Source organism: Aedes albopictus, chromosome 3 (genome assembly GCF_035046485.1).
Source record: "Aedes albopictus strain Foshan chromosome 3, AalbF5, whole genome shotgun sequence".
In the NCBI taxonomy this organism is placed as follows: domain Eukaryota; kingdom Metazoa; phylum Arthropoda; class Insecta; order Diptera; family Culicidae; genus Aedes; species Aedes albopictus.
Window position 1 is genome coordinate 30,675,025 of NC_085138.1, and position 18,969 is coordinate 30,693,993.

Sequence of the window (18,969 nt, forward strand, 5' to 3'; positions counted from 1 at the left end):
TTTTCTCTAAGATATCCTTACTGATTTGAACCAACCGTCAACGTTTTGAAAACAAGCATCTTTCAAGTGTTAACCCTCGAGTGATCGCGCTGTTGTATTGTGTGTATTACGTTGAAAAATCTCGCTTTTTGTACTCAGCATTAGTGTGGTGCTGGCAGTGGTGGCCTACCGCGCGAGTTACGGATTAAGGTTTAATACAGATAAGTTCCTTTTGGGCTACCTTTGATGGGATGCATGCATAACAACACTCCCCTAAAACTATTCCTCTGTAAAGTCCGCCGTCGTCAACTGTAACCGCCGTGAGATGTTATCCCTTTGGTAAGGCGAGGATACAGCCGGAAAAACAAAACATTTCTCTACACGCTAACATGTGGCCATAACTGCGAGCAAGCTGGCCCAAACAACGTTGTAAATTCCACTACAAGCGCAACAGCCGGTGGCCTATATCAACATGGTGCTAAATCCTGCTGCTGTGCTTTGCTGGAAATGAGTGGGCGGTGTGGTGAAATTCTGGTTTGTTGCGAAAGATGATACAGAGTGAGAGAACTTAAAATTTGGAGAAACTCTCCCAGCATCCTACAGACTCCCAATTTTTTCATGCTCTCGTGGCAAAACTGATAAGTGGGTGCTGCGGTGGGTGGTGTTTTGGTGAGTTTTCCACCGACGAGAAAAACTCACCACACTGAGTACGAGACCCGAACACTGCTGCTGCTGCTAACGAGGGAGATTTTCGCAGCATCCCACTGTACCCCGACTGTAAACACCCGCACACCCAACATCGGTGGATTCCGTCGGGGGAGCTTAAGCAATGTCGGTCCGTGGCAGCATCCAGCCTGTCAGTTCATCTTGAACATCGGAGCGTTTCGGACGGAAAATCTTCGACCTCGTCGATCTGTGGGTCACCAGGTGAGACTTGGGTGTTTGGAAAGTGTGGGAGTTATAAGGGAAAAAGAAACAAGTCATCCTGACCCACAACCAACAGTCTGTGTGTGAGGTGTGTGCCAGTTTCCCTTTGGCGGGGTCTTGAGTCGAACGCAGTCAGTCAGTCAGTGGAGTGGACGACCAAGCAAGAAGGAGCAGCGCAGTGAAAGTTGTTTGGTGCGGCAGCAATTGAAGCGAGGTGACATTTTCAGCCAACTTGTCACAGCTGTTACCGACCCAGCCAGCGGAGGAATCCCAACGAACGAAGAACTACGTGGGAAGTAAGTTTTTCCCCGGAGGCGTCAAGGCGGTCGGAAATTGATTTATGCAGCTTTTTTGCCCGAATGAAATCAGTTTCAGTGGAAGTTTCCGTGGCCAGTGTTAAAGTGTAATCGTGGTAATTCTGCAACCCAAAATCTGTTGCAAGTGGGCGAAGAAAAAGGAGAAAAGGTGGAAACTAGGCCAACTGACGGTCGTAGTGAACGTGATACATACACAGTGTACAACGGGAAGTTTGGGTAGTTGAAGAAGTGGTTTTGTTGACGAAGTACAGTGGAAAAGAAATAGTAACGGTTAAACACACAGTCCCTCCTGAAGTCTACCATACAGAGTCGGTGTAGACTAGAGTGGAAAGGGATATTACGCAAGCGGGCAGGCGACGAGACTACGTGACAGCGCTCGTTCATAGTGAGTGGGAAAGTTGAGTTGAGGCAAGGCGGGAGCTGAGTTGTTCCACGAGACAGAACAGAACAGAACTGGCAGACTGTTGCGGAGTTTCGTGTCGAGGGAAATTTGTGCCAGCTGGAGCAACCGAGTGGAAGAAGCCAGAGCAGCAAGCAGCCAGCGAGCGACAAGCAAGGAATTGAAAGTAAGAGGATTGTAATTTAATTTTTGGAAACCTTCGGTGGAAATGTGATTTAATACGTTTGCTCGTTCTTTCGGGTGCCACAATTCGTGTTGTCAGGGTGATTTGGGGGGACTGATTTTATGAGGGCAATAGCAGGGCTGGATTTGAGCTCAAGAGTTGTGAGCAGTACTTTGGGAGTTATATGAGAAATGAATAAGTTTAAAAATGGTAACCTTATTTTATACATTCAAAATATAAGTCATTTCTCTGGACAGTATCTAAAAACATCTTTGCTTGATTCCAGCAAGGTCAATACAGCAATGTATGAAGAAAGTTTTTGAGTAATCCAATCATTTTATATAATCTTCTTCTTTGCGCTATGTCCCAACTGGGACAAAGCACAGAGAACAGACATCCAAGTCCAGTTCCGAAACTGTGTAAGGAATTTAACGGTTATTTGAAATCGGCAACACAAGTGGCAATAGCGTGGCGCTGCAATCGGTTAATTTCCCATACAAATCTAATTCACCACTTGAAATGTTTCAATTCACCACTGACTGTGGCAATATGGTGTTTGGTGGCGTTAATGTTGTCATCGTGTATTGGTTTGCAACCTTACTCAAGTAAAGATTCAAATCCTTACACAACTTTCCGAATGAAATTTGTTCTAGCCTGGATGTCTGTTCTCTGTGGACAAAGTCTTCATCTCGGCTAAGTGTTCTAAGAGCATTTTATTTTTCATACACTGCCAAACATAATAAAATCTCCCATGTTATATTTAGATTGTTTTCGCTCTCTCGGAATTTTCACTTCTAAAAATCTCTATCGCCTTCTTAAATTTACGTAAGTTGACTATGTAATAATTTCTAGTTTTTTTTTGCACCCTCCCTACCCTACTTCCTAAAAAGCACTGTTATGTCGAATGTTTTCTTCCGCTTTTCCAATCATAAGGATATTTTCCATTTATGTTCTCAATATTTATGGCGTTCTCTGTAAAACAGGGTATTAAACAATTTCCCGTACAGCGATTGTTTCGTCATATTTTTGATTTCTTCAAATCCTAACAAATAAAAGTTCAATAAGTTTTAGAACTTTAAGTAAAACCTAGGAAATTTCCATCCTCCTCTCCTCTTCTTGGCGTAACGTCCTCACTGGGACAAAGCCTGCTTCTCAGCTTAGTGTTCAATGAGCACTTCCACAGTTATTAACTGAGAGCTTCCTCTGCCAATGACCATTTTGCATGTGTATATCGTGTGGCAGGCACGAAGATACTCTATGCTTAAGGAAGTCAAGGAAATTTCCTTCACGAAAAGATCCTGGAATCGAACCCGTCACTCTCAGCATGGTCATGCTGAATACCCGTGCGTTTACCGCCTCGGCTATATGGGCCCTATTATATAGGAAATTTCCATACAAATTTTAAAAACTTTGTGTTTTAATCTGTACTAGATGAAACACGTTAATTTTTTGCTTTTCATGTTCAGCTTATACCTAAAGTTTTCATTTGCAGCCTTATTTGACGTTTTACATTCACTTCATTTCACTTTGTATCATTTGTTAATTTATCATATTTTGATTAATAAAAAAGCTAAATATTTTCAACTTTTCAAAACTTGCCTATTGTTAAATTTTTGTTCAAGATCCACTAAACTACATTTGCAGAGCAGGTGCTTTGAATATTTCGTTCAATTCGCTGATTAAATGTGCAAACTATAATGAATTTATACACATTGTTAACTACAAAAGCAGCCTTTTCATTTATTTTGTAGTGAACAAATTCACATAACAAAAAAGCGTATTAAGTCTTCATGTGTAAGTGATTCCTTAGAAAAAGTTAGAAATATTTCATTCACTATTCTTTGACATATAGAAAATTGAAATTTTGTTCAATAAAAGGTCAAGTTTTACTGAAAGATATATAACCTTTAGAAAACTTTAGCAGAAGGAAACTCTGGAAGAATCCCTGGAAGAATTCCAGGGGAAATTCCTGGATGAATTTTCGGGGCAAACCCTGGAACATATCCATCGAGGGCGAGCTCGATGAGGCCCCTCTAGAGGACTGCTGGAGTACAGTGAAAGCAGCCATCAACGACGCAGCCGAGAGCACCATCGGGTACGTGGAACGGAATCGACGGAACGAATGGTTCGACGAAGAGTGCAGAACGGTTTTGGAGGAGAAGAATGCAGCGAGGGCGGTAATGCTGCAGCAAGGGACTCGACAGAACGTGGAACGTTATAAGCAGAAGCGGAAACAGCAGACCCGCCTCTTTCGGGAGAAAAAGCGCCGCCTGGAAAAAGCGGAGTGTGAAGAAATGGAACTGCTGTGCCGTTCCCAAGAAACACGGAAGTTCTATCAGAAGCTCAATGCATCCCGCAACGGCTTCGTGCCGCGAGCCGAAATATGCAGGGATAAAGACGGAGGCCTCTTGACGGACGGACGTGAGGTGATCGAAAGGTGGAAGCAGCACTTCGATCAGCACCTGAACGGCGTGGAGAACGTAGGCACGGGAGCCCACGGCAACGGAAGGAACGACGACGCCAGTGCAGCGGAGGACGGAAATGAACCAACTCCCACGCTGAGGGAAGTTAAGGATGCCATTCACCAGCTCAAAACCAACAAAGCAGCTGGTAAGGATGGTATCGCAGCTGAACTCATCAAGATGGGCCCAGAAAAGTTGGCCACCTGTCTGCATCGGCTGATAGTCAGGATCTGGGAAACCGAACAGCTACCGGAGGAGTGGAAGGAAGGGGTAATCTGCCCCATTCACAAGAAAGGCGACCATTTGGAATGTGAGAACTTCAGGGCGATCACTATTTTGAATGCTGCCTGCAAAGTGCTATCCCAGATCATCTTCCGTCGTCTGTCACCTAAAACAAATGAGTTCGTGGGAAGTTATCAAGCCGGCTTCATCGACGGCCGGTCGACAACGGACCAGATCTTTACCGTACGGCAAATCCTCCAAAAATGCCGTGAATACCAGGTCCCAACGCACCACCTGTTCATCGACTTCAAAGCGGCATACGATAGTATCGACCGCGCAGAGCTATGGAGAATCATGGACGAAAACGGCTTTCCTGGGAAGCTGACTAGACTGATTAAAGCAACGATGGACGGTGTGCAAAACTGCGTAAGGGTTTCGGGTGAACTATCCAGTTCATTCGTATCTCGCCGGGGACTGCGACAAGGTGACGGACTCTCATGTCTACTCTTCAACATCGCGCTGGAAGGTGTGATGCGACGAGCCGGGCTCAACAGCCGGGGAACGATTTTCACAAAATCCGGTCAATTTGTGTGCTTTGCGGACGACATGGACATTATCGCTAGAACATTTGGAACGGTGGCAGAACTGTACACCCGCCTGAAACGCGAAGCAGCAAAGGTCGGACTGGTGGTGAATGCCTCAAAAACAAAGTACATGCTGGTAGGCGGAACCGAACACGACCTGATCCGTCTGGGTAGTAATGTTACGATAGACGGGGATACTTTCGAGGTGGTGGAGGAATTCGTCTACCTCGGATCCTTACTGACGGCTGACAACAACGTGAGCCGTGAAATTCGGAGGCGCATCATCAGCGGAAGTCGGGCCTACTACGGGCTCCAGAAGAAACTGCGGTCGAAAAAGATTCACCCACGCACCAAATGCACCATGTACAAAACGTTAATAAGACCGGTAATCCTCTACGGGCACGAGACATGGACCATGCTCGAGGAGGACCTACAAGCACTCGGAGTTTTCGAGCGACGCGTGCTAAGAACGATCTTCGGCGGTGTGCAGGAGAACGGTGTGTGGCGGAGAAGGATGAACCACGAGCTCGCTGCACTTTACGGCGAACCCAGCATCCAGAAGGTGGCCAAAGCCGGAAGTTTACGGTGGGCAGGGCATGTTGCAAGAATGCCGAACAACAACCCTGCAAAGCTGGTGTTTGCAACGGATCCGGTTGGCACAAGAAGGCGTGGAGCGCAGAGAGCACGATGGGCGGACCAGGTGGAGCGTGACTTGGCGAGCATTGGGCGTGACCGAGGATGGAGAGCGGCAGCCACAAACCGAGTATTGTGGCGTACTATTGTTGATTATGTCTTGTCTTAATGATGTGGAACAAATAAATGTATGTATGTATGTATCCTGAAGGAATCTACAGATGAATTCCTGGAGGATTCCCTAGACGAAATCAGGGAGGATTCCATGGAGAAATTTCTGAAGAAACCTCTTAAGGAAATCCTGGAGGAATCCTTAGAGAAATTTCTGGAAAAATCCGTTGGAAGAATTCTTGAAAAAATCCCTGAAGGAATTCTTCGAGGAATATCTGAAGCGATTTCTGGAAGAATCTCAGGAGGAATGCTTGAAGGAACTTCTGAACAAATTTCTGGCAAAATCTCAGGAGGAATTCGTGGAGAAATTCCGTAGAACTATCCCTAAATGAATTCCTGGTGGAATCAGAGGCATTCTGGGAGAAATTCCTTAAGAAACTTCTAGAAGAAATCCTGAAGGAACTTCTGGACAAACTCTTAGCGGAATCCCTAATTAAATTCCTTGAGGAATTTCTAAAAGTATACCTGGAGGAATTCCTGGAGAAATCGATAGAGGAATTCTTGGAGGGATCCCTGGAGGAATTTCTGAAGGAATAATTTGAGGAGGCATCCTTGGAGAAAATCCAAGACCAATGCTTGAAGCAGTCCCTGCATAAATTCCTGAGAAAAATTTCCTGTAGAAAACTCTAGCGAAACTCTGGGAGGGACCTCTAGTAGAATTCTCGGAGCAATCCCTCGATGAATTCCTTGATATTTCCCTGGGGGAGTTCCTGGATATATTCCTGGAGGAATTCTTAAAGGAATTCCTGGAGAAAACCCTTCAGGAATCTTTGGAGGAATTTCAGGTCCTGGAGGACTCTCTGAATAAATTCCTGGATGAATTCCTGTAGCATAACCTGGAAGAAGTCCTGAAGGAATCTCTGGATGAATTCCTGTCGCATTCCTGGGGGAATTCTTGGAAAAAATCGTGGAGGAATCCCTGAAGCAATTTCTGAAGGATTCTCAGGAAGAATGCTTGGAGGAATTTCTTGACAAATTTCTGGTGAAACCTCATGAGGTATTCCTGAAAAAAAAAAGAAAACCCTAGAGCAATTATTTGAGAAATTCCGTGGAAATATCTCTGAAAGAATTCCTGGAAGAATCCTTAAATGAATTCCTGGAGGAATCTCTGAAAGAATGTTTAGAGGAATCCGTGAAGTAATTTCTGATGAAATTCCTAGAGAAATTTGTAGAGGAGTTTCTGGAGGAATTCCAGGAGGAACTTTTGGAATAGTTTCTGGAGGAATCATCTTAGGAATTCCTGGAGGAATACCTGGAAGAATGCTTAGAGGATTCTCTGGAGAAATTTCCTATGAAATTCCAAGATAAATTGCTAGAGGATTTCCCAGAGAAATTTATGGAGGAATTCCAGAAGGAATTTTTGGAGGAATTTCTGGAGGAATACCTGGAAGATTCCAAAGAGGCTTCCCTGTAGAAATTTTTGAAAAAAAATGCTAGAGGAATTGGAAACTCTGGATGAATACTCGGGAAAATCCCTGGAGGAATCCCTGAATAAATTCCTGAAAGAATTTCTTAAAGAATCCATAGAGGAATTCCTGAAGAAATACCGGGGGTAATTCCTGGAGGAATTCTTGGTGGAATTCTTGGAGGAGACCCTGGAGAAATACCTGGATGAAATCCTGGGGGAATGTCTAAAGGAATACCGGGAATAATTCCAGGATGAATTCCGGGATGAATTCCTGGAGGATTCTTGAAGAATTCCTTGATGATGATGAGTTCCTCGAGAGGAATTCATGCAGGAATCACTGGAGGAATTCTTGGAATGATTCCTGGATAAACTTCGGGAGGAATTCCTGGGGAAATTTCTGAAAGAATCCCTAAAGGATTTCCTGGAGAATTAGCTGCAGTAATTTTTGAAGAAATTCTTGGATCCTGAATCGATTCCTGGAGGAATTTCTGAAGGAATTTCCGGGGTTATTCCTGGTGGAATTCTTAAAAGTATTCCTGGAAGATTCTCGGAATGAAATGCTGGAGGAATGCCTAGAGGAATCCCCATAGCAATCCCTGGAGAAACTCTTAGGGCAATCTCTAGAGGAATGCCTGAGGGAGCCCCTGGACGAACCACTGGAGAAATTCTTGGAGACATGCCTGTATGAATTCCTGGAGGAATCTCCAAATAAAACTCTTGAGAAATCTCTAGAGGAATCTCTAGATAAATAAATTCCATATGGAATCCCTGTAGGAATCCCTAGAGAAGTCCCTGGAGGAATTCCTGGAGGAATTTCTTGAGGAATCCCTGTAGGAATCTCTGGAGGAATTCCTAGATGAATCTCTAGAGAAATTTCTAGAGGAATTATCGGACGAATCCCTGTTGGATTTTTTGGAGGAATCCATGCAGGAATCCTGGAAGAATTCCCGAAGGAGTTTCTGGAGGAATCCCTAGAGGAATTTTTAGAGGAATCCCAGGAAGAATTCCTGAAGAAATCCAAGGATCAATTTCTTAGAAAATTCTAGGAAGAATTTCTAAAGAAATCCCAAGAGGAAGAACTGAAGAAATCGCTAAATTCCTGATGAAATCCTGAAGAAATCGTAAAAAGAGAACGTGGAGGAACTCTTGGCAGAAAGAAGAAACCCCAGGAGGAATCACCGAAGCAATCCCAAGAGGAATTTCTAAGGGAATTTCTGAACAGTTCCTGGAGGAAGTCGTGGAATAATTCCTGGAGGAATTTCTGAAAGAATTCCTAGAGGAATTTCTGAAGGAATCCCAAGAAGAGTTTTTGGAGGCATTTTTAAAATAATCCTGGTAGTTGTTTCAGAAAAAATCATAGAAGGAATTTCCGGGTGAATCCCTGGAGGAATTCTTGGAGGTATATGTGAAGAAACCCCATGATGAATCCCGGGAGCAAACCCATGAGGAAATCCTTAGGGAATCTTATGAGAGCTTTCTAAGCGAATTTCTGGAAGAGTTTCTGTATAGCAATCCTGGATAAAAAATCTGACGCGATCCATGTCTGCAGTAATTTCTGGAATAATTATTGAAGGAATACTTTGATGGACTCCTAAAGGATGTTTTGTACAATTTTTTAAAGAAATTCCTGGATTACTTTTATAAAAAATTCTAGTGAAATTTTCTGAAAAATTTCTGGAAGACATTCCTGCGCAAATACTTCAAATAATTCCATCTGAAATTATTGGAGCAATCTCTAGCGGAGTTCTGGAAGGAATATATGGAGAAATCCCTGACCTATACTTAGGACATATACCTGCAGACATACCTTAAAGGATCTCCGGACAAATTCCTAAAGGAAACCTCTGAAACAGTCACTGGAGGACACCCAGTCAACCAGTGATCGTATAGGATGTTGCATACGATGTTAAAGTGGAGGCGATATGCGTACATTTTACATGCGCCTGAATGGAGGCATGCATGCATATGCCCTCCACTTTATCATCTTGTGCGTTTGCTGGTTGTCTGGGCAAAATCCTGAAGAAATGTCTGGTGAAATCCCTAGATGAATTCTTCAAGGAAATTCTGGGGGAATAGATGAGGGAATATCCATAAATTACGTCACGCAAAAATTTGCCCATTTTCAACCCCCCCCCCCTCCCCCCTATGTCACACTTTTTGTATGAGGCCTCTGAAGTTTTTGTACGGGTTGTCACACTTTACTGGACCCCCCCCCCCCTAAAAGCGTGACGTAATTTATGGACGTTCCCTGATAGAATCTCTGCATCAGGCTATGGAAAGTTTCTGGAAAAAAATTTCATACTCATATGGTTTACGAATCTAGAAACAAAACAGTCATTCCTTAAAATTGCAATGCCGATTTGCATATTCACATATCGGGCGCCCATGCCACTTAAAAGTCGTCTCAAGTCAGCCCCCCCCCCTGAGCCCCCTCCAGAAAAAGTCCTAGCTATGCCAATGACTATAGGTCAGAAAAAAATAGAAAATATTTCATCCACTATACTTTGGCATATAGAATACTTAAATTTTGTTCGATAATCGGTCAAGTGTTACTGAAAGATTTATAACCTTTAGAAAACTTTTTGATACAAGACGAAGGTTAAAACCTACAGTTTATTCAGATTCCTTTCAAAATTCTTCCTTGCGTATAAAAAAAACTTCAACAAATTCTTTCGGATTTTTTTAAAGTCCATCAGAAATTTCTCCTCAGATTATTTGTAAAACTTTTCAATAATTCTTAGAAAACATTCCTCAAGGATTCATTCAAAAATTACACTAAGGATTCCTCAACAAACTATACAAAGATTTTTTAGAAAATCTTGCATTCCAATCCTTAAAATTCACTGCTATATTATTTTGCCGGGGTTCTTCAGGGTTTCCTTTAGAATTTGTTTTATAAATTCTTCTGAAGATTTTCCATAAATTCTTAAGAAATTAATTCATTAAATTCATTTTGCTGCAAAATTTCCCAGGGTAATTCGAACTGAAGATTGCTTTAAAAAATTCTCTAGGAATTTCTTCTGAAGTTCCCCATTTTCTTTCAGTAATTCATCCAGAGATTTGTACTTGAATTCCTCGAACGATTCATTCAAAAACCCTTCTGAAATTCATGCGAAAGTTTCTCGAGGGGTTCTTGAGAAAAATATTTCGTGGGCTACTGCATGGAGTATCATTTAGGATTCTTCCTGGAAACCAAAAAAAATTTCTCTTCAGAGATTTGTTTGTAAATTTTGTCCTGACTTTCTTTAAAACTGCTTCAGCAGATCATCTAAAACTTTTTCAAGGGTTTTTTTATTGAAAATTTCTAATGGATTATTTTCTGAGAATTCGTTCAGACACTCTCTCTGAAAAGACTAAAATGCCATACAGGAAATTCTTCTGATATTCTTCAAGTGATTCTTTCCGATTCTAGAATTTTCTTCAGGAATTTCATCTAGAACTCTTTATAAAAAAAAAATCTTCCAATTCCGATCCCGGATTGCTTCCGAAATTGTTGCTCTGATTATTTAAGAAAATCCTTCCAACATTTCTTTCAGAAAATCTTCTACCAAATCCTTCAAAAATTTCTCCAGGTGTTTTTAAAGTGAATCTTGCATGCATATGTTTCACCAGAAATTCCTCCTTGAATCAATTTCTCTAATAATTCCTCTAGAAATCACCATTTTTTTCAGTGCTTCTTTCAGAGTTCCATTCATAAGTTGTTTTGAACATGCCTTCATCGATTCTTCAGAAATTCCTGAAAAAAAAAACTCAAGGAACTTCTTTCGGAATTCAACGAAAAAAAATTCAGGAATTCCCCCAGGGGTTTTTTTCAAGAATTCCTCCACGAATACTTTCAGGATCCTTCAGAAAACCTTCAGAAATTCGTCAAGAAAATGCTCCTGGGATTATTCTTAGAATTCTTCCGAAAAATCCTTCAGCGATTTCCTCAGAACTTCCTTCAAAAAAATATTCCAGGAATTACGCCAAAAATTCCTCCCGAAATAACTCCAGGTACTCCTTCAGGAATCCCTCATAAATTCTTCTTAGAATTCCTTCAGAAATTCCCCCAGAAATTATTCCGAAAATTCCTTCAGGAAGTCCTCTTGCTCTATAATATCTTCAGGAATTCCTTAAGAATTTATTCAAAAATTCCTCGAAAATTCGTAAAGGAATTACTCTAAGAATTCATTCAGGAATTCCTCCAAGACATCTGCCTAGAATTCTCCCAAGAATCCCTCTAGGAATTCCAAAAAATCCTACAGGACCTTCCCCGAGATTCCTACAGGACCTTCCCAGAGATCCCTCTAAATCTTCTGCCAAGAATCCCTTCAGGAATTTCGTCAAAAACACCTCCAGGGATTAAAAAAAAAATCCTTCAAGAATTCATTCAAAAAATCATCCAGAATTCCAGATTCCTTCGTGAATACCTTTGACATTCTTCTGGAGTCCTCCAGAAATTCCTCAAGAAAATACTCTTGGGCCAACTAAAGGGATTCCACCGAGAATTTTTTCAAGAATTTCTCAAGGTATTACCCTACTAACAAGAGTAGTTGCATAAGAGCTTATGTAGCAAACGCATTCGGTAGAAAGCTCTCTTAAGGCGAAACTGGAAGCTTTTTCTCATTTTTTCGATTTTTGATTTTTTATTAAATAACGAAGCAATATTTTCATCCTGCAAAAATGTTAGTTGGGTACTCCATGAATTCCTCCAAAATTTTCTCCACAAATTCCTCCAGGATTTTTCCAAGAATTTCTCAGGATATTCCTCCAAGAATCCGTCGAGAATTTTTTCCAAAAAATCTTGCAAGAATTCTGACAGGAACTCTAATAAGAATATCTCCAAGATTAGCTTCTATACTTCTGTCAAAAAAATCCTCCAAGAATCCCTTAAAAAATTTGGCTAGGGATTCCTTTATAAATATTCTAAAAATACCTCTAAGGATTTTCAAGAAATACCTTCAGGAGCTTCCTACAGCAATCTGCAGTTATTCCTGGAGGAATTACTGTCATAATTCCTGTTGGAATTCCTGGAGCTTTTCTTGTAGGAATTCTTGGGGTATTTCTCGGAACAATTCCTAGAGGAATTCCTGTAGAGGAATTCGTAGAGTAATTCTTTGCGACATTCCTGCAATAATTCCTGACGGAACTCCTATGGTATTTGCTGAAGGTATTTCTGGAATATATCCTGAAGTATATGTAGGTCGAATTCCTTGAGGAATGACTGATGGAATTCCTGGAAGAACCTCTGTTGAAGTTGCTGGTGGAACCTATGAAATAATTTCTGGAGGACACCGTAGAGAAATTTCTGAAGGAATCCCTTGACGAATTCTTAGATGAATTATCAGTTATTCATGCAGAAATTCCTGGAGATATTCGGGGACAAATTCCTGGAGGAATTTTTGGAGAAATTACCCGGAGAAATTACCTGATTAATCTTCCCTCGAATTGCTTGACCAATTGCTTCAGAAATTTCTCCACGGATCCCTTCTGAAATTCGACAAGGCGTTCCTTCGGAAATTTAGAGATTCGTCACAAGCACTTTATAGAGCGTAGTTATTTGTTGTGCTGTATTAGCCGAATGTTCTTGTAGGTTTGTACCGCTATCTACTTGCTGAATTTCCAAATTTACTACTACGGTCTCCGAAGAAAGCTTCCCAAATCAAACCATCATACTACAGATTATTTAAGAAAATCTTCAATATGTTCCTGCAGAAGTGTCACAAAGAATTCTGGTATGAATTATATCACCAATTCCTCCATAATTGCCCAGAATTCGAGAGATTGAGCAATTCGCCCAGGGATTATTTTAGAAATTCCTCTGGATATAAATTCAGAAATTTCTCTAGGTATTCATTTAGAGATTATGTTAGAAAATTAAGCTAAAATTTCTTCTAAAATATAAAAAAAAATCTTTCGGGATTTCGTCCGAGTATTCAGCTTACTTAAAATAATCTCACGGTTTAAAAAAAAAAAACCATCCCTGAATTAATTCGGCAATTTTCTTCAAGGATTTGTTTTGAAATGTTTACTATTCTGCGAATGCCACAAAGAATTCTTTCAAAGCATCTTGCATGATTCACTTCTGAAATTCCTCCATTTTTTCAATAAATTATCCATGAATTTAAGCAGCTAGGAGTTCCTTCAGGAATCCTTTCAACAAATCATTCAGAGATTCCTTTATTAAAATTTACAGCATCGTCTTCAGAAATTATTGCAGAGTTGTAATATACTGCACAAATTTATGATCGATTGATAAACTTGCACCGATTGAGAGCGACTTCAAAAAAATCGGATAAAAAATGTCGAAATGCCAGCATTTTGAAAATGAGATATTGGGGGTCGGGTATGTGAAGGTTAATGACCGACGGTTCATTAGACGGAGAATCTAGTCCCATTGTTTCCTATTCAAAATGGTTTTGATCGGTCCAGCCTTTCTGGAGTTATGGCCAGTCTCAGACCATAACTGAACCGGTAGTGGTCCAGAACCGGCTCCAGGTGTCCTGCCGGAAGTGGCCAAATATAAAAGTTAACCAAGCCCATGCATGCGACACATCAAATCGCGGCTTTTTCGATAATCTGATGAACGGAAAGTAGCAAAATAGTCTCGGACCATTTCTGAACACTGATTCAGTGTTTCGGGACCGGTTCTCGGTGTCCCGACGGAAGTGGTCAAATGTAGAAGAGAACTGCAGCCATGCATGCGACGGCCGTCCGGATTTAATAGCGGCTTTTTCGATAACCTGAAAAACGGGTTGCAAGAAAATATCCTCAGATCAAATTATAAACTACTAGTATCATTCCAGAACCGGGTCCGGGTGTCCCGCCGGAATTGTACAAATGTAAAAATTAATCAAATCCTTGCATGCGACATGCTTTTTAGGAAGCCTGATGAAAAGTTAGCAACAAATTAGTCTCAGGCCATATGAACGACACACGGTACTATCCCGGAACAGGCTCCGAGGCACCGAAAAAAAGTTTCTACCGATAGTGATACCAGTTTCGGGTGTCCCACTGAAAGTGGACATATGAAAAAGTGAACATAACTCATATGTTAACTTGATGATTTTGTGGCTATATCGGTCTCTTTCTACTCATAGTATAAGGGAGTAGAGATCAAAGTGGATAATGAAATGATAGACATGATAGAATTCGCTAGGTAGCGAACAAGTGTGAAAATTTATAGAAGGTGAAATTAGGCAAGTAGGCCATGTATTGAACGAATACATCGAATGCGTGAAACTTCTGCCGTGCGACCTGTGCTTTTAAACAGATCGGCTTGGTTGGTAGTTCATACCACCTTACCAAGACTGGCAAAAGTTTCAGGCACCCGACTGCCTATGTATTGTCCTGTTTTCATCACAAATTCTATCGATCGGTAGCTTTTTTCGGAATTCGCACTCCGTTCATATCATTTCATTATCCACTTTGATCTCTACACCCTTATACTATGAGTAGAAAGAGACCGATATAGCCACAAAATCATCAAGTTAATAATAGAATACGGTCGATAAACAAGAATATGACATAACTCATATGTACATGCGGCGCATCAATTATCAGCTCGTGTGTTAACCTAATCAACGATTAGAAGGAAAATAGTCTCAGTCCATATTTGGGACAACTGGTTGTGTCCCGGAAAAAATCAAATGCAAAAGTAAACTAAATCACGGCTTTCTCGTTAATGTGATGAAAGGTTAGTAAATAAAAGTAGGCTCAGAGTATAAAATGGCCAAGTTTGAGGTGCTGTAACTATGGTTTGCGTTGATGGATTGAGCTCAATTTTTGGCACAGAGCTACCAATATGCTGAATTATACGAAGTACAAAAAGTTTTCATTCACTGGTTTTGGCGTTGAAAGGCGTACAAAATGTGCAAAAGTGATCGGAGAGCGGCACGCGTGCAAATCAAAGGGGTACCGCTGTCCGATCACTTCTGCATATTTTGAACGCCTTGCCATGTCCAAACCTGTGAACGAAAACACTTTGCATTTCGTATACGGAAAAAATCAGCATATTAGTAGTTCCGTTTCAAAAATTGAGCTCAATCCATCAACGCAAACCATAGTTACAGCATCTCAAACTTGGTCATTTTGTATGAAACTCGGCGTTTGTCCAGTCAATTATGCACCACAGTGTATGTGCTATTGAAAAGTATCCTAATTCGATGATGGCTTGATAAAATTAGTGCTTTTCTAAATATAGTACTCTCAAGTTGCGGGAAAACTTCGGTTTACGTCGACAGAAAGATCATGAGTACATAATCGACGAGAAAGGCACAATTAGGTGGATTAATCTGGTTTTTTAGAATCACTTTGCATTTGACAAACCGCTTCGATACCCTAACCAAAATTACTCGAACTGTATCCTCGTAACTCCCGAATCCGCCACTGGCAATAGGTACCCCATTTCCAATGACGCAACTTCAGTTGCTTAGAGAGGGTTTCCCCAAAATGGATGGGGTGTCATCGTCGGCTTGTATGGGCCCCACAGTTAGGTAACGGCACCGTCCCACCTACTTTTCTACCGTTCAGTTGATTGCTTGTTTATTTGATAATAAAATGGCAATTTGTGACGGTTAAGGAAACGCTCCCAATTGCTGCCAGAGTGTTGAGTGGGTCATTACTTTTGGGGGAACGGTTTGATGATTATTGTGCCTTCGAGGGGGGAACGCTTGTTGGAAGCTGTCGAATTGGGGCGAACATTTAGGAGTTAGAGTTCCAAGAACAGTGGGTACTAAATTGAAAACGAGGGTTGTAGATGTTTCAGGGTCATTAATGTTGGTTTTTATGAAGTTTTAAAGTTGCATGAATCCTAGTCGATACATTCATGGCGACGTAATATTCCCATTGGTCAGCTCCAGAGGCTTGTTTTAGTCGGGATGTTCTGCCTTGTAGAATCTACGTTATTATGAACACAAAGGAAAACCGATGGTAAAGTCCTAGAAAAACTGCTCATTCCTTTTAATTTGAAGGCAGAAGAACTACGAGTCAGAGAAATAATGATGATGCAGAAACTACCGAAGCATGAGGAAAAGACAAAGGTTTTCCTAGTGGTCAAACCTCACAAACCACACCAAAGCGATACGATGATGGTTTCCTGGCTAAAAAGGCACTGCAACCCACTCCGGGCTGGCCACCATTGTGCAGTTGGTTTCCAGTTGCCGCTCGTTCGCCTGATTCAACTAATTTTGAAAGCTTAAACTTCTCACCCATAACAAAATATTCCCACTACTGACTGTAGGACGACGACGTATGTGTAGTGTGTACTCTGGTGGGTACATTCAAACCGACGAAACGAACGTACGTTTGTTCATCTTGCTTGATGTTTTCGGTGAGCTTTTGCTTTCATGGCGAACGAGAGAGCTCAGGGGGATTTCCTTGCCAATGAACGTCGAGTCAAGTCTGAGTAACCACCGCACAAGCCATACCTAGCTGGGTTGCTTTCATTGTTGCACCACTACTGGGCTGCACTGGGTGAAGTGGTCGACTTCCTAGCCCTCCCTTGGGCGGGAAGTGGGTCGAGTTTGTTGTGTGCTTTGAGTATTCTCGCTTTAATGACTGTAGTTTTAACTGGAAATTTTCTATTTCGGTGTTTGATGTTTAGCGTTGAATCTAACGAAGAGAATTAAAACATCGTTTGTAGTTAGAACGCTCCGCCCTAGAAAGCGCTCCAACATACGTGATAGTTTCAATGAATTGTCAATTGAGAAATTTCGAAATTGTAATAAAGTTTTGGTTTATTGCACAACGATGCTTGTTCTGAACGGAAACCGTTTCTGATTTAGTATCTGTCCATCACAATGCCATAAAATCGTCGAGCATGTTTACGAGCAGGCGATCTCGGTCGAAAAATCAAATCACTTTTATGCTTCTCGTCCAAAACACTGGAATCCACCATCCAACTACATATCTCTATCGCTACTGTTTGACAGGGAGTGAAAAGGAGCGCATCCGTTCGACCATATAGCTATGGCATATCAATCACCACCCAGCAGCCTCATAAAAATTATTCTCAGAGCCTCTTTCGTACCGGACAAGCGAGACGAGCCGAAGCATCGAACAGCTTTGGCACTCGAAATTATTGATGAGTCGTAAATCACACCACGCTGCGCGGTAGCTAGACGAGTATTGTAGGGGATGTTGAGGTGCAAGATGAACTAGCAAATCTAGTCAAAGTTTTTATTTAAAAATAAATAGTTCTTTACATTTCTTTACTTTTCTTGAACGAAAACACCTTGATGATAATAAACCTAGGAGCTTCAATAGAACGTGTAAATATAAGAAAATCGAGGTCAATATTCTTTATTACACCCCAAAACCTAACCTCAGAAATGTTTGACAGTTCTCACTTACTTCACAGATGTAACATGAGCGAAAAGAGGATGGCCACAAGGTCGGTTAAGAAGAAGAAGATATTTTTGTCTTTATCTTAAAAATAATAAAAAAAACACCACCAAAAAGAAAATAACACTCACACACTAAAGATGTCTGTAAATCTTAACTGGTCTAGTGTTGCTACCGGAGAACCATCTAATGGGCAGCACGCAGATCGCAAGAAATTTCTTGGCCTATCTCGATGCATGGGAAATTCAGGCAAGGAATCGCTCAAGAAATAAGAAAGCGTCGCTTTATTCCGGGTCCTAGTACGGAGCTGAAACGAAACGTCAAATCAAATGGGGCTTGCTGTGTTAAATTCTTTGACCATTCTGGTCAAGTAAAATAATGCACACTGATATATGTTGCCCTTTACTGGCATTTACCAGGTTAGCTGGTATGTCATAAACATACAGAAAAACTTGTAGTTAGAAGACACAGAATGTTGCTAATTGACAAATTGAGGGATGAATTTTTGAAAAAAATCGCGTTCTGGTGGGATTCGAACCCACGACCCCGTATTCGCTAGACCGGTGCTTTAACCAACTAAGCCACAGAACAGGTGATAATTCTGCGGAATAGAAAGCCAAACTGAACCCGAGCCCTCACCATGAACATTCACTTTTTCAAGAACCATCTATCTCTCTTTCGGCTTAGATGTCAATCCACAACACAGCCTCGTTTGTGCCCAACAACTACAAGTGAGAGCGTATTATTTTTATTTGAAGCCGAGACTTACTCTCGCACTCCGCATACCTAGCCACCAAGCAGTCTGTTTGCTGGTGTCTAATTCAGTATGCGTCGAGAGCTCGGCACGGTCGCACGCTCCACGACCAACTGCGCCGATGACGCAAAGGTAGGGTACACTGATATATGTTGCCCTTTACTGGCATTTACCAGGTTAGCTGGTATGTCATAAACATACAGAAAAACTTGTAGTTAGAAGACACAGAATGTTGCCAAAAATTCATTCCTCAATTTGTCAATTAGCAACATTCTGTGTCTTCTAACTACAAGTTTTTCTGTAAAATAATGCACTAAAAGAAAATTACTTGAGTGCTTTCGTTTGAAGTGCATACCTCGCATAAGGGCGGTCAATTGAGGTCAGGTCAAGGTCAGGCAAGCCATGGCAGATGTGAATTTCAACCTTGACTTTAGATAACTTCATAACGAAATGTGTTAAAGAAGTTTCTGAGAAAGTTTCTGAAAAAATCAAATAAATTACCTAAAGAATTGCTTCTGGAGCCGACCTACTGATAACTGATAAGGAATACAGGAGCCTGGACAATTTCAAAGAAATTACCAAATGGCATATTGCATCTTGCTTTGCTTTATAGATTACCGTGCAAA

The 18,969-nt window shown here is 41.3% G+C and overlaps 1 protein-coding gene across 1 annotated transcript in view; it reads left to right on the top strand.

Moving 5' to 3' along the window:
* The first annotated feature begins 768 nt into the window (after window positions 1-768).
* Window positions 769-18,969, top strand: part of LOC109419187 (RNA-binding protein asd-2) — a 395,970-nt gene continuing 377,769 nt past the window's right edge. The window contains exon 1 of the mRNA XM_029867103.2: window positions 769-1,789. The gene's annotated coding sequence lies outside the window, so the exon portion shown is untranslated. The remainder of the gene's footprint in view (window positions 1,790-18,969) is intronic.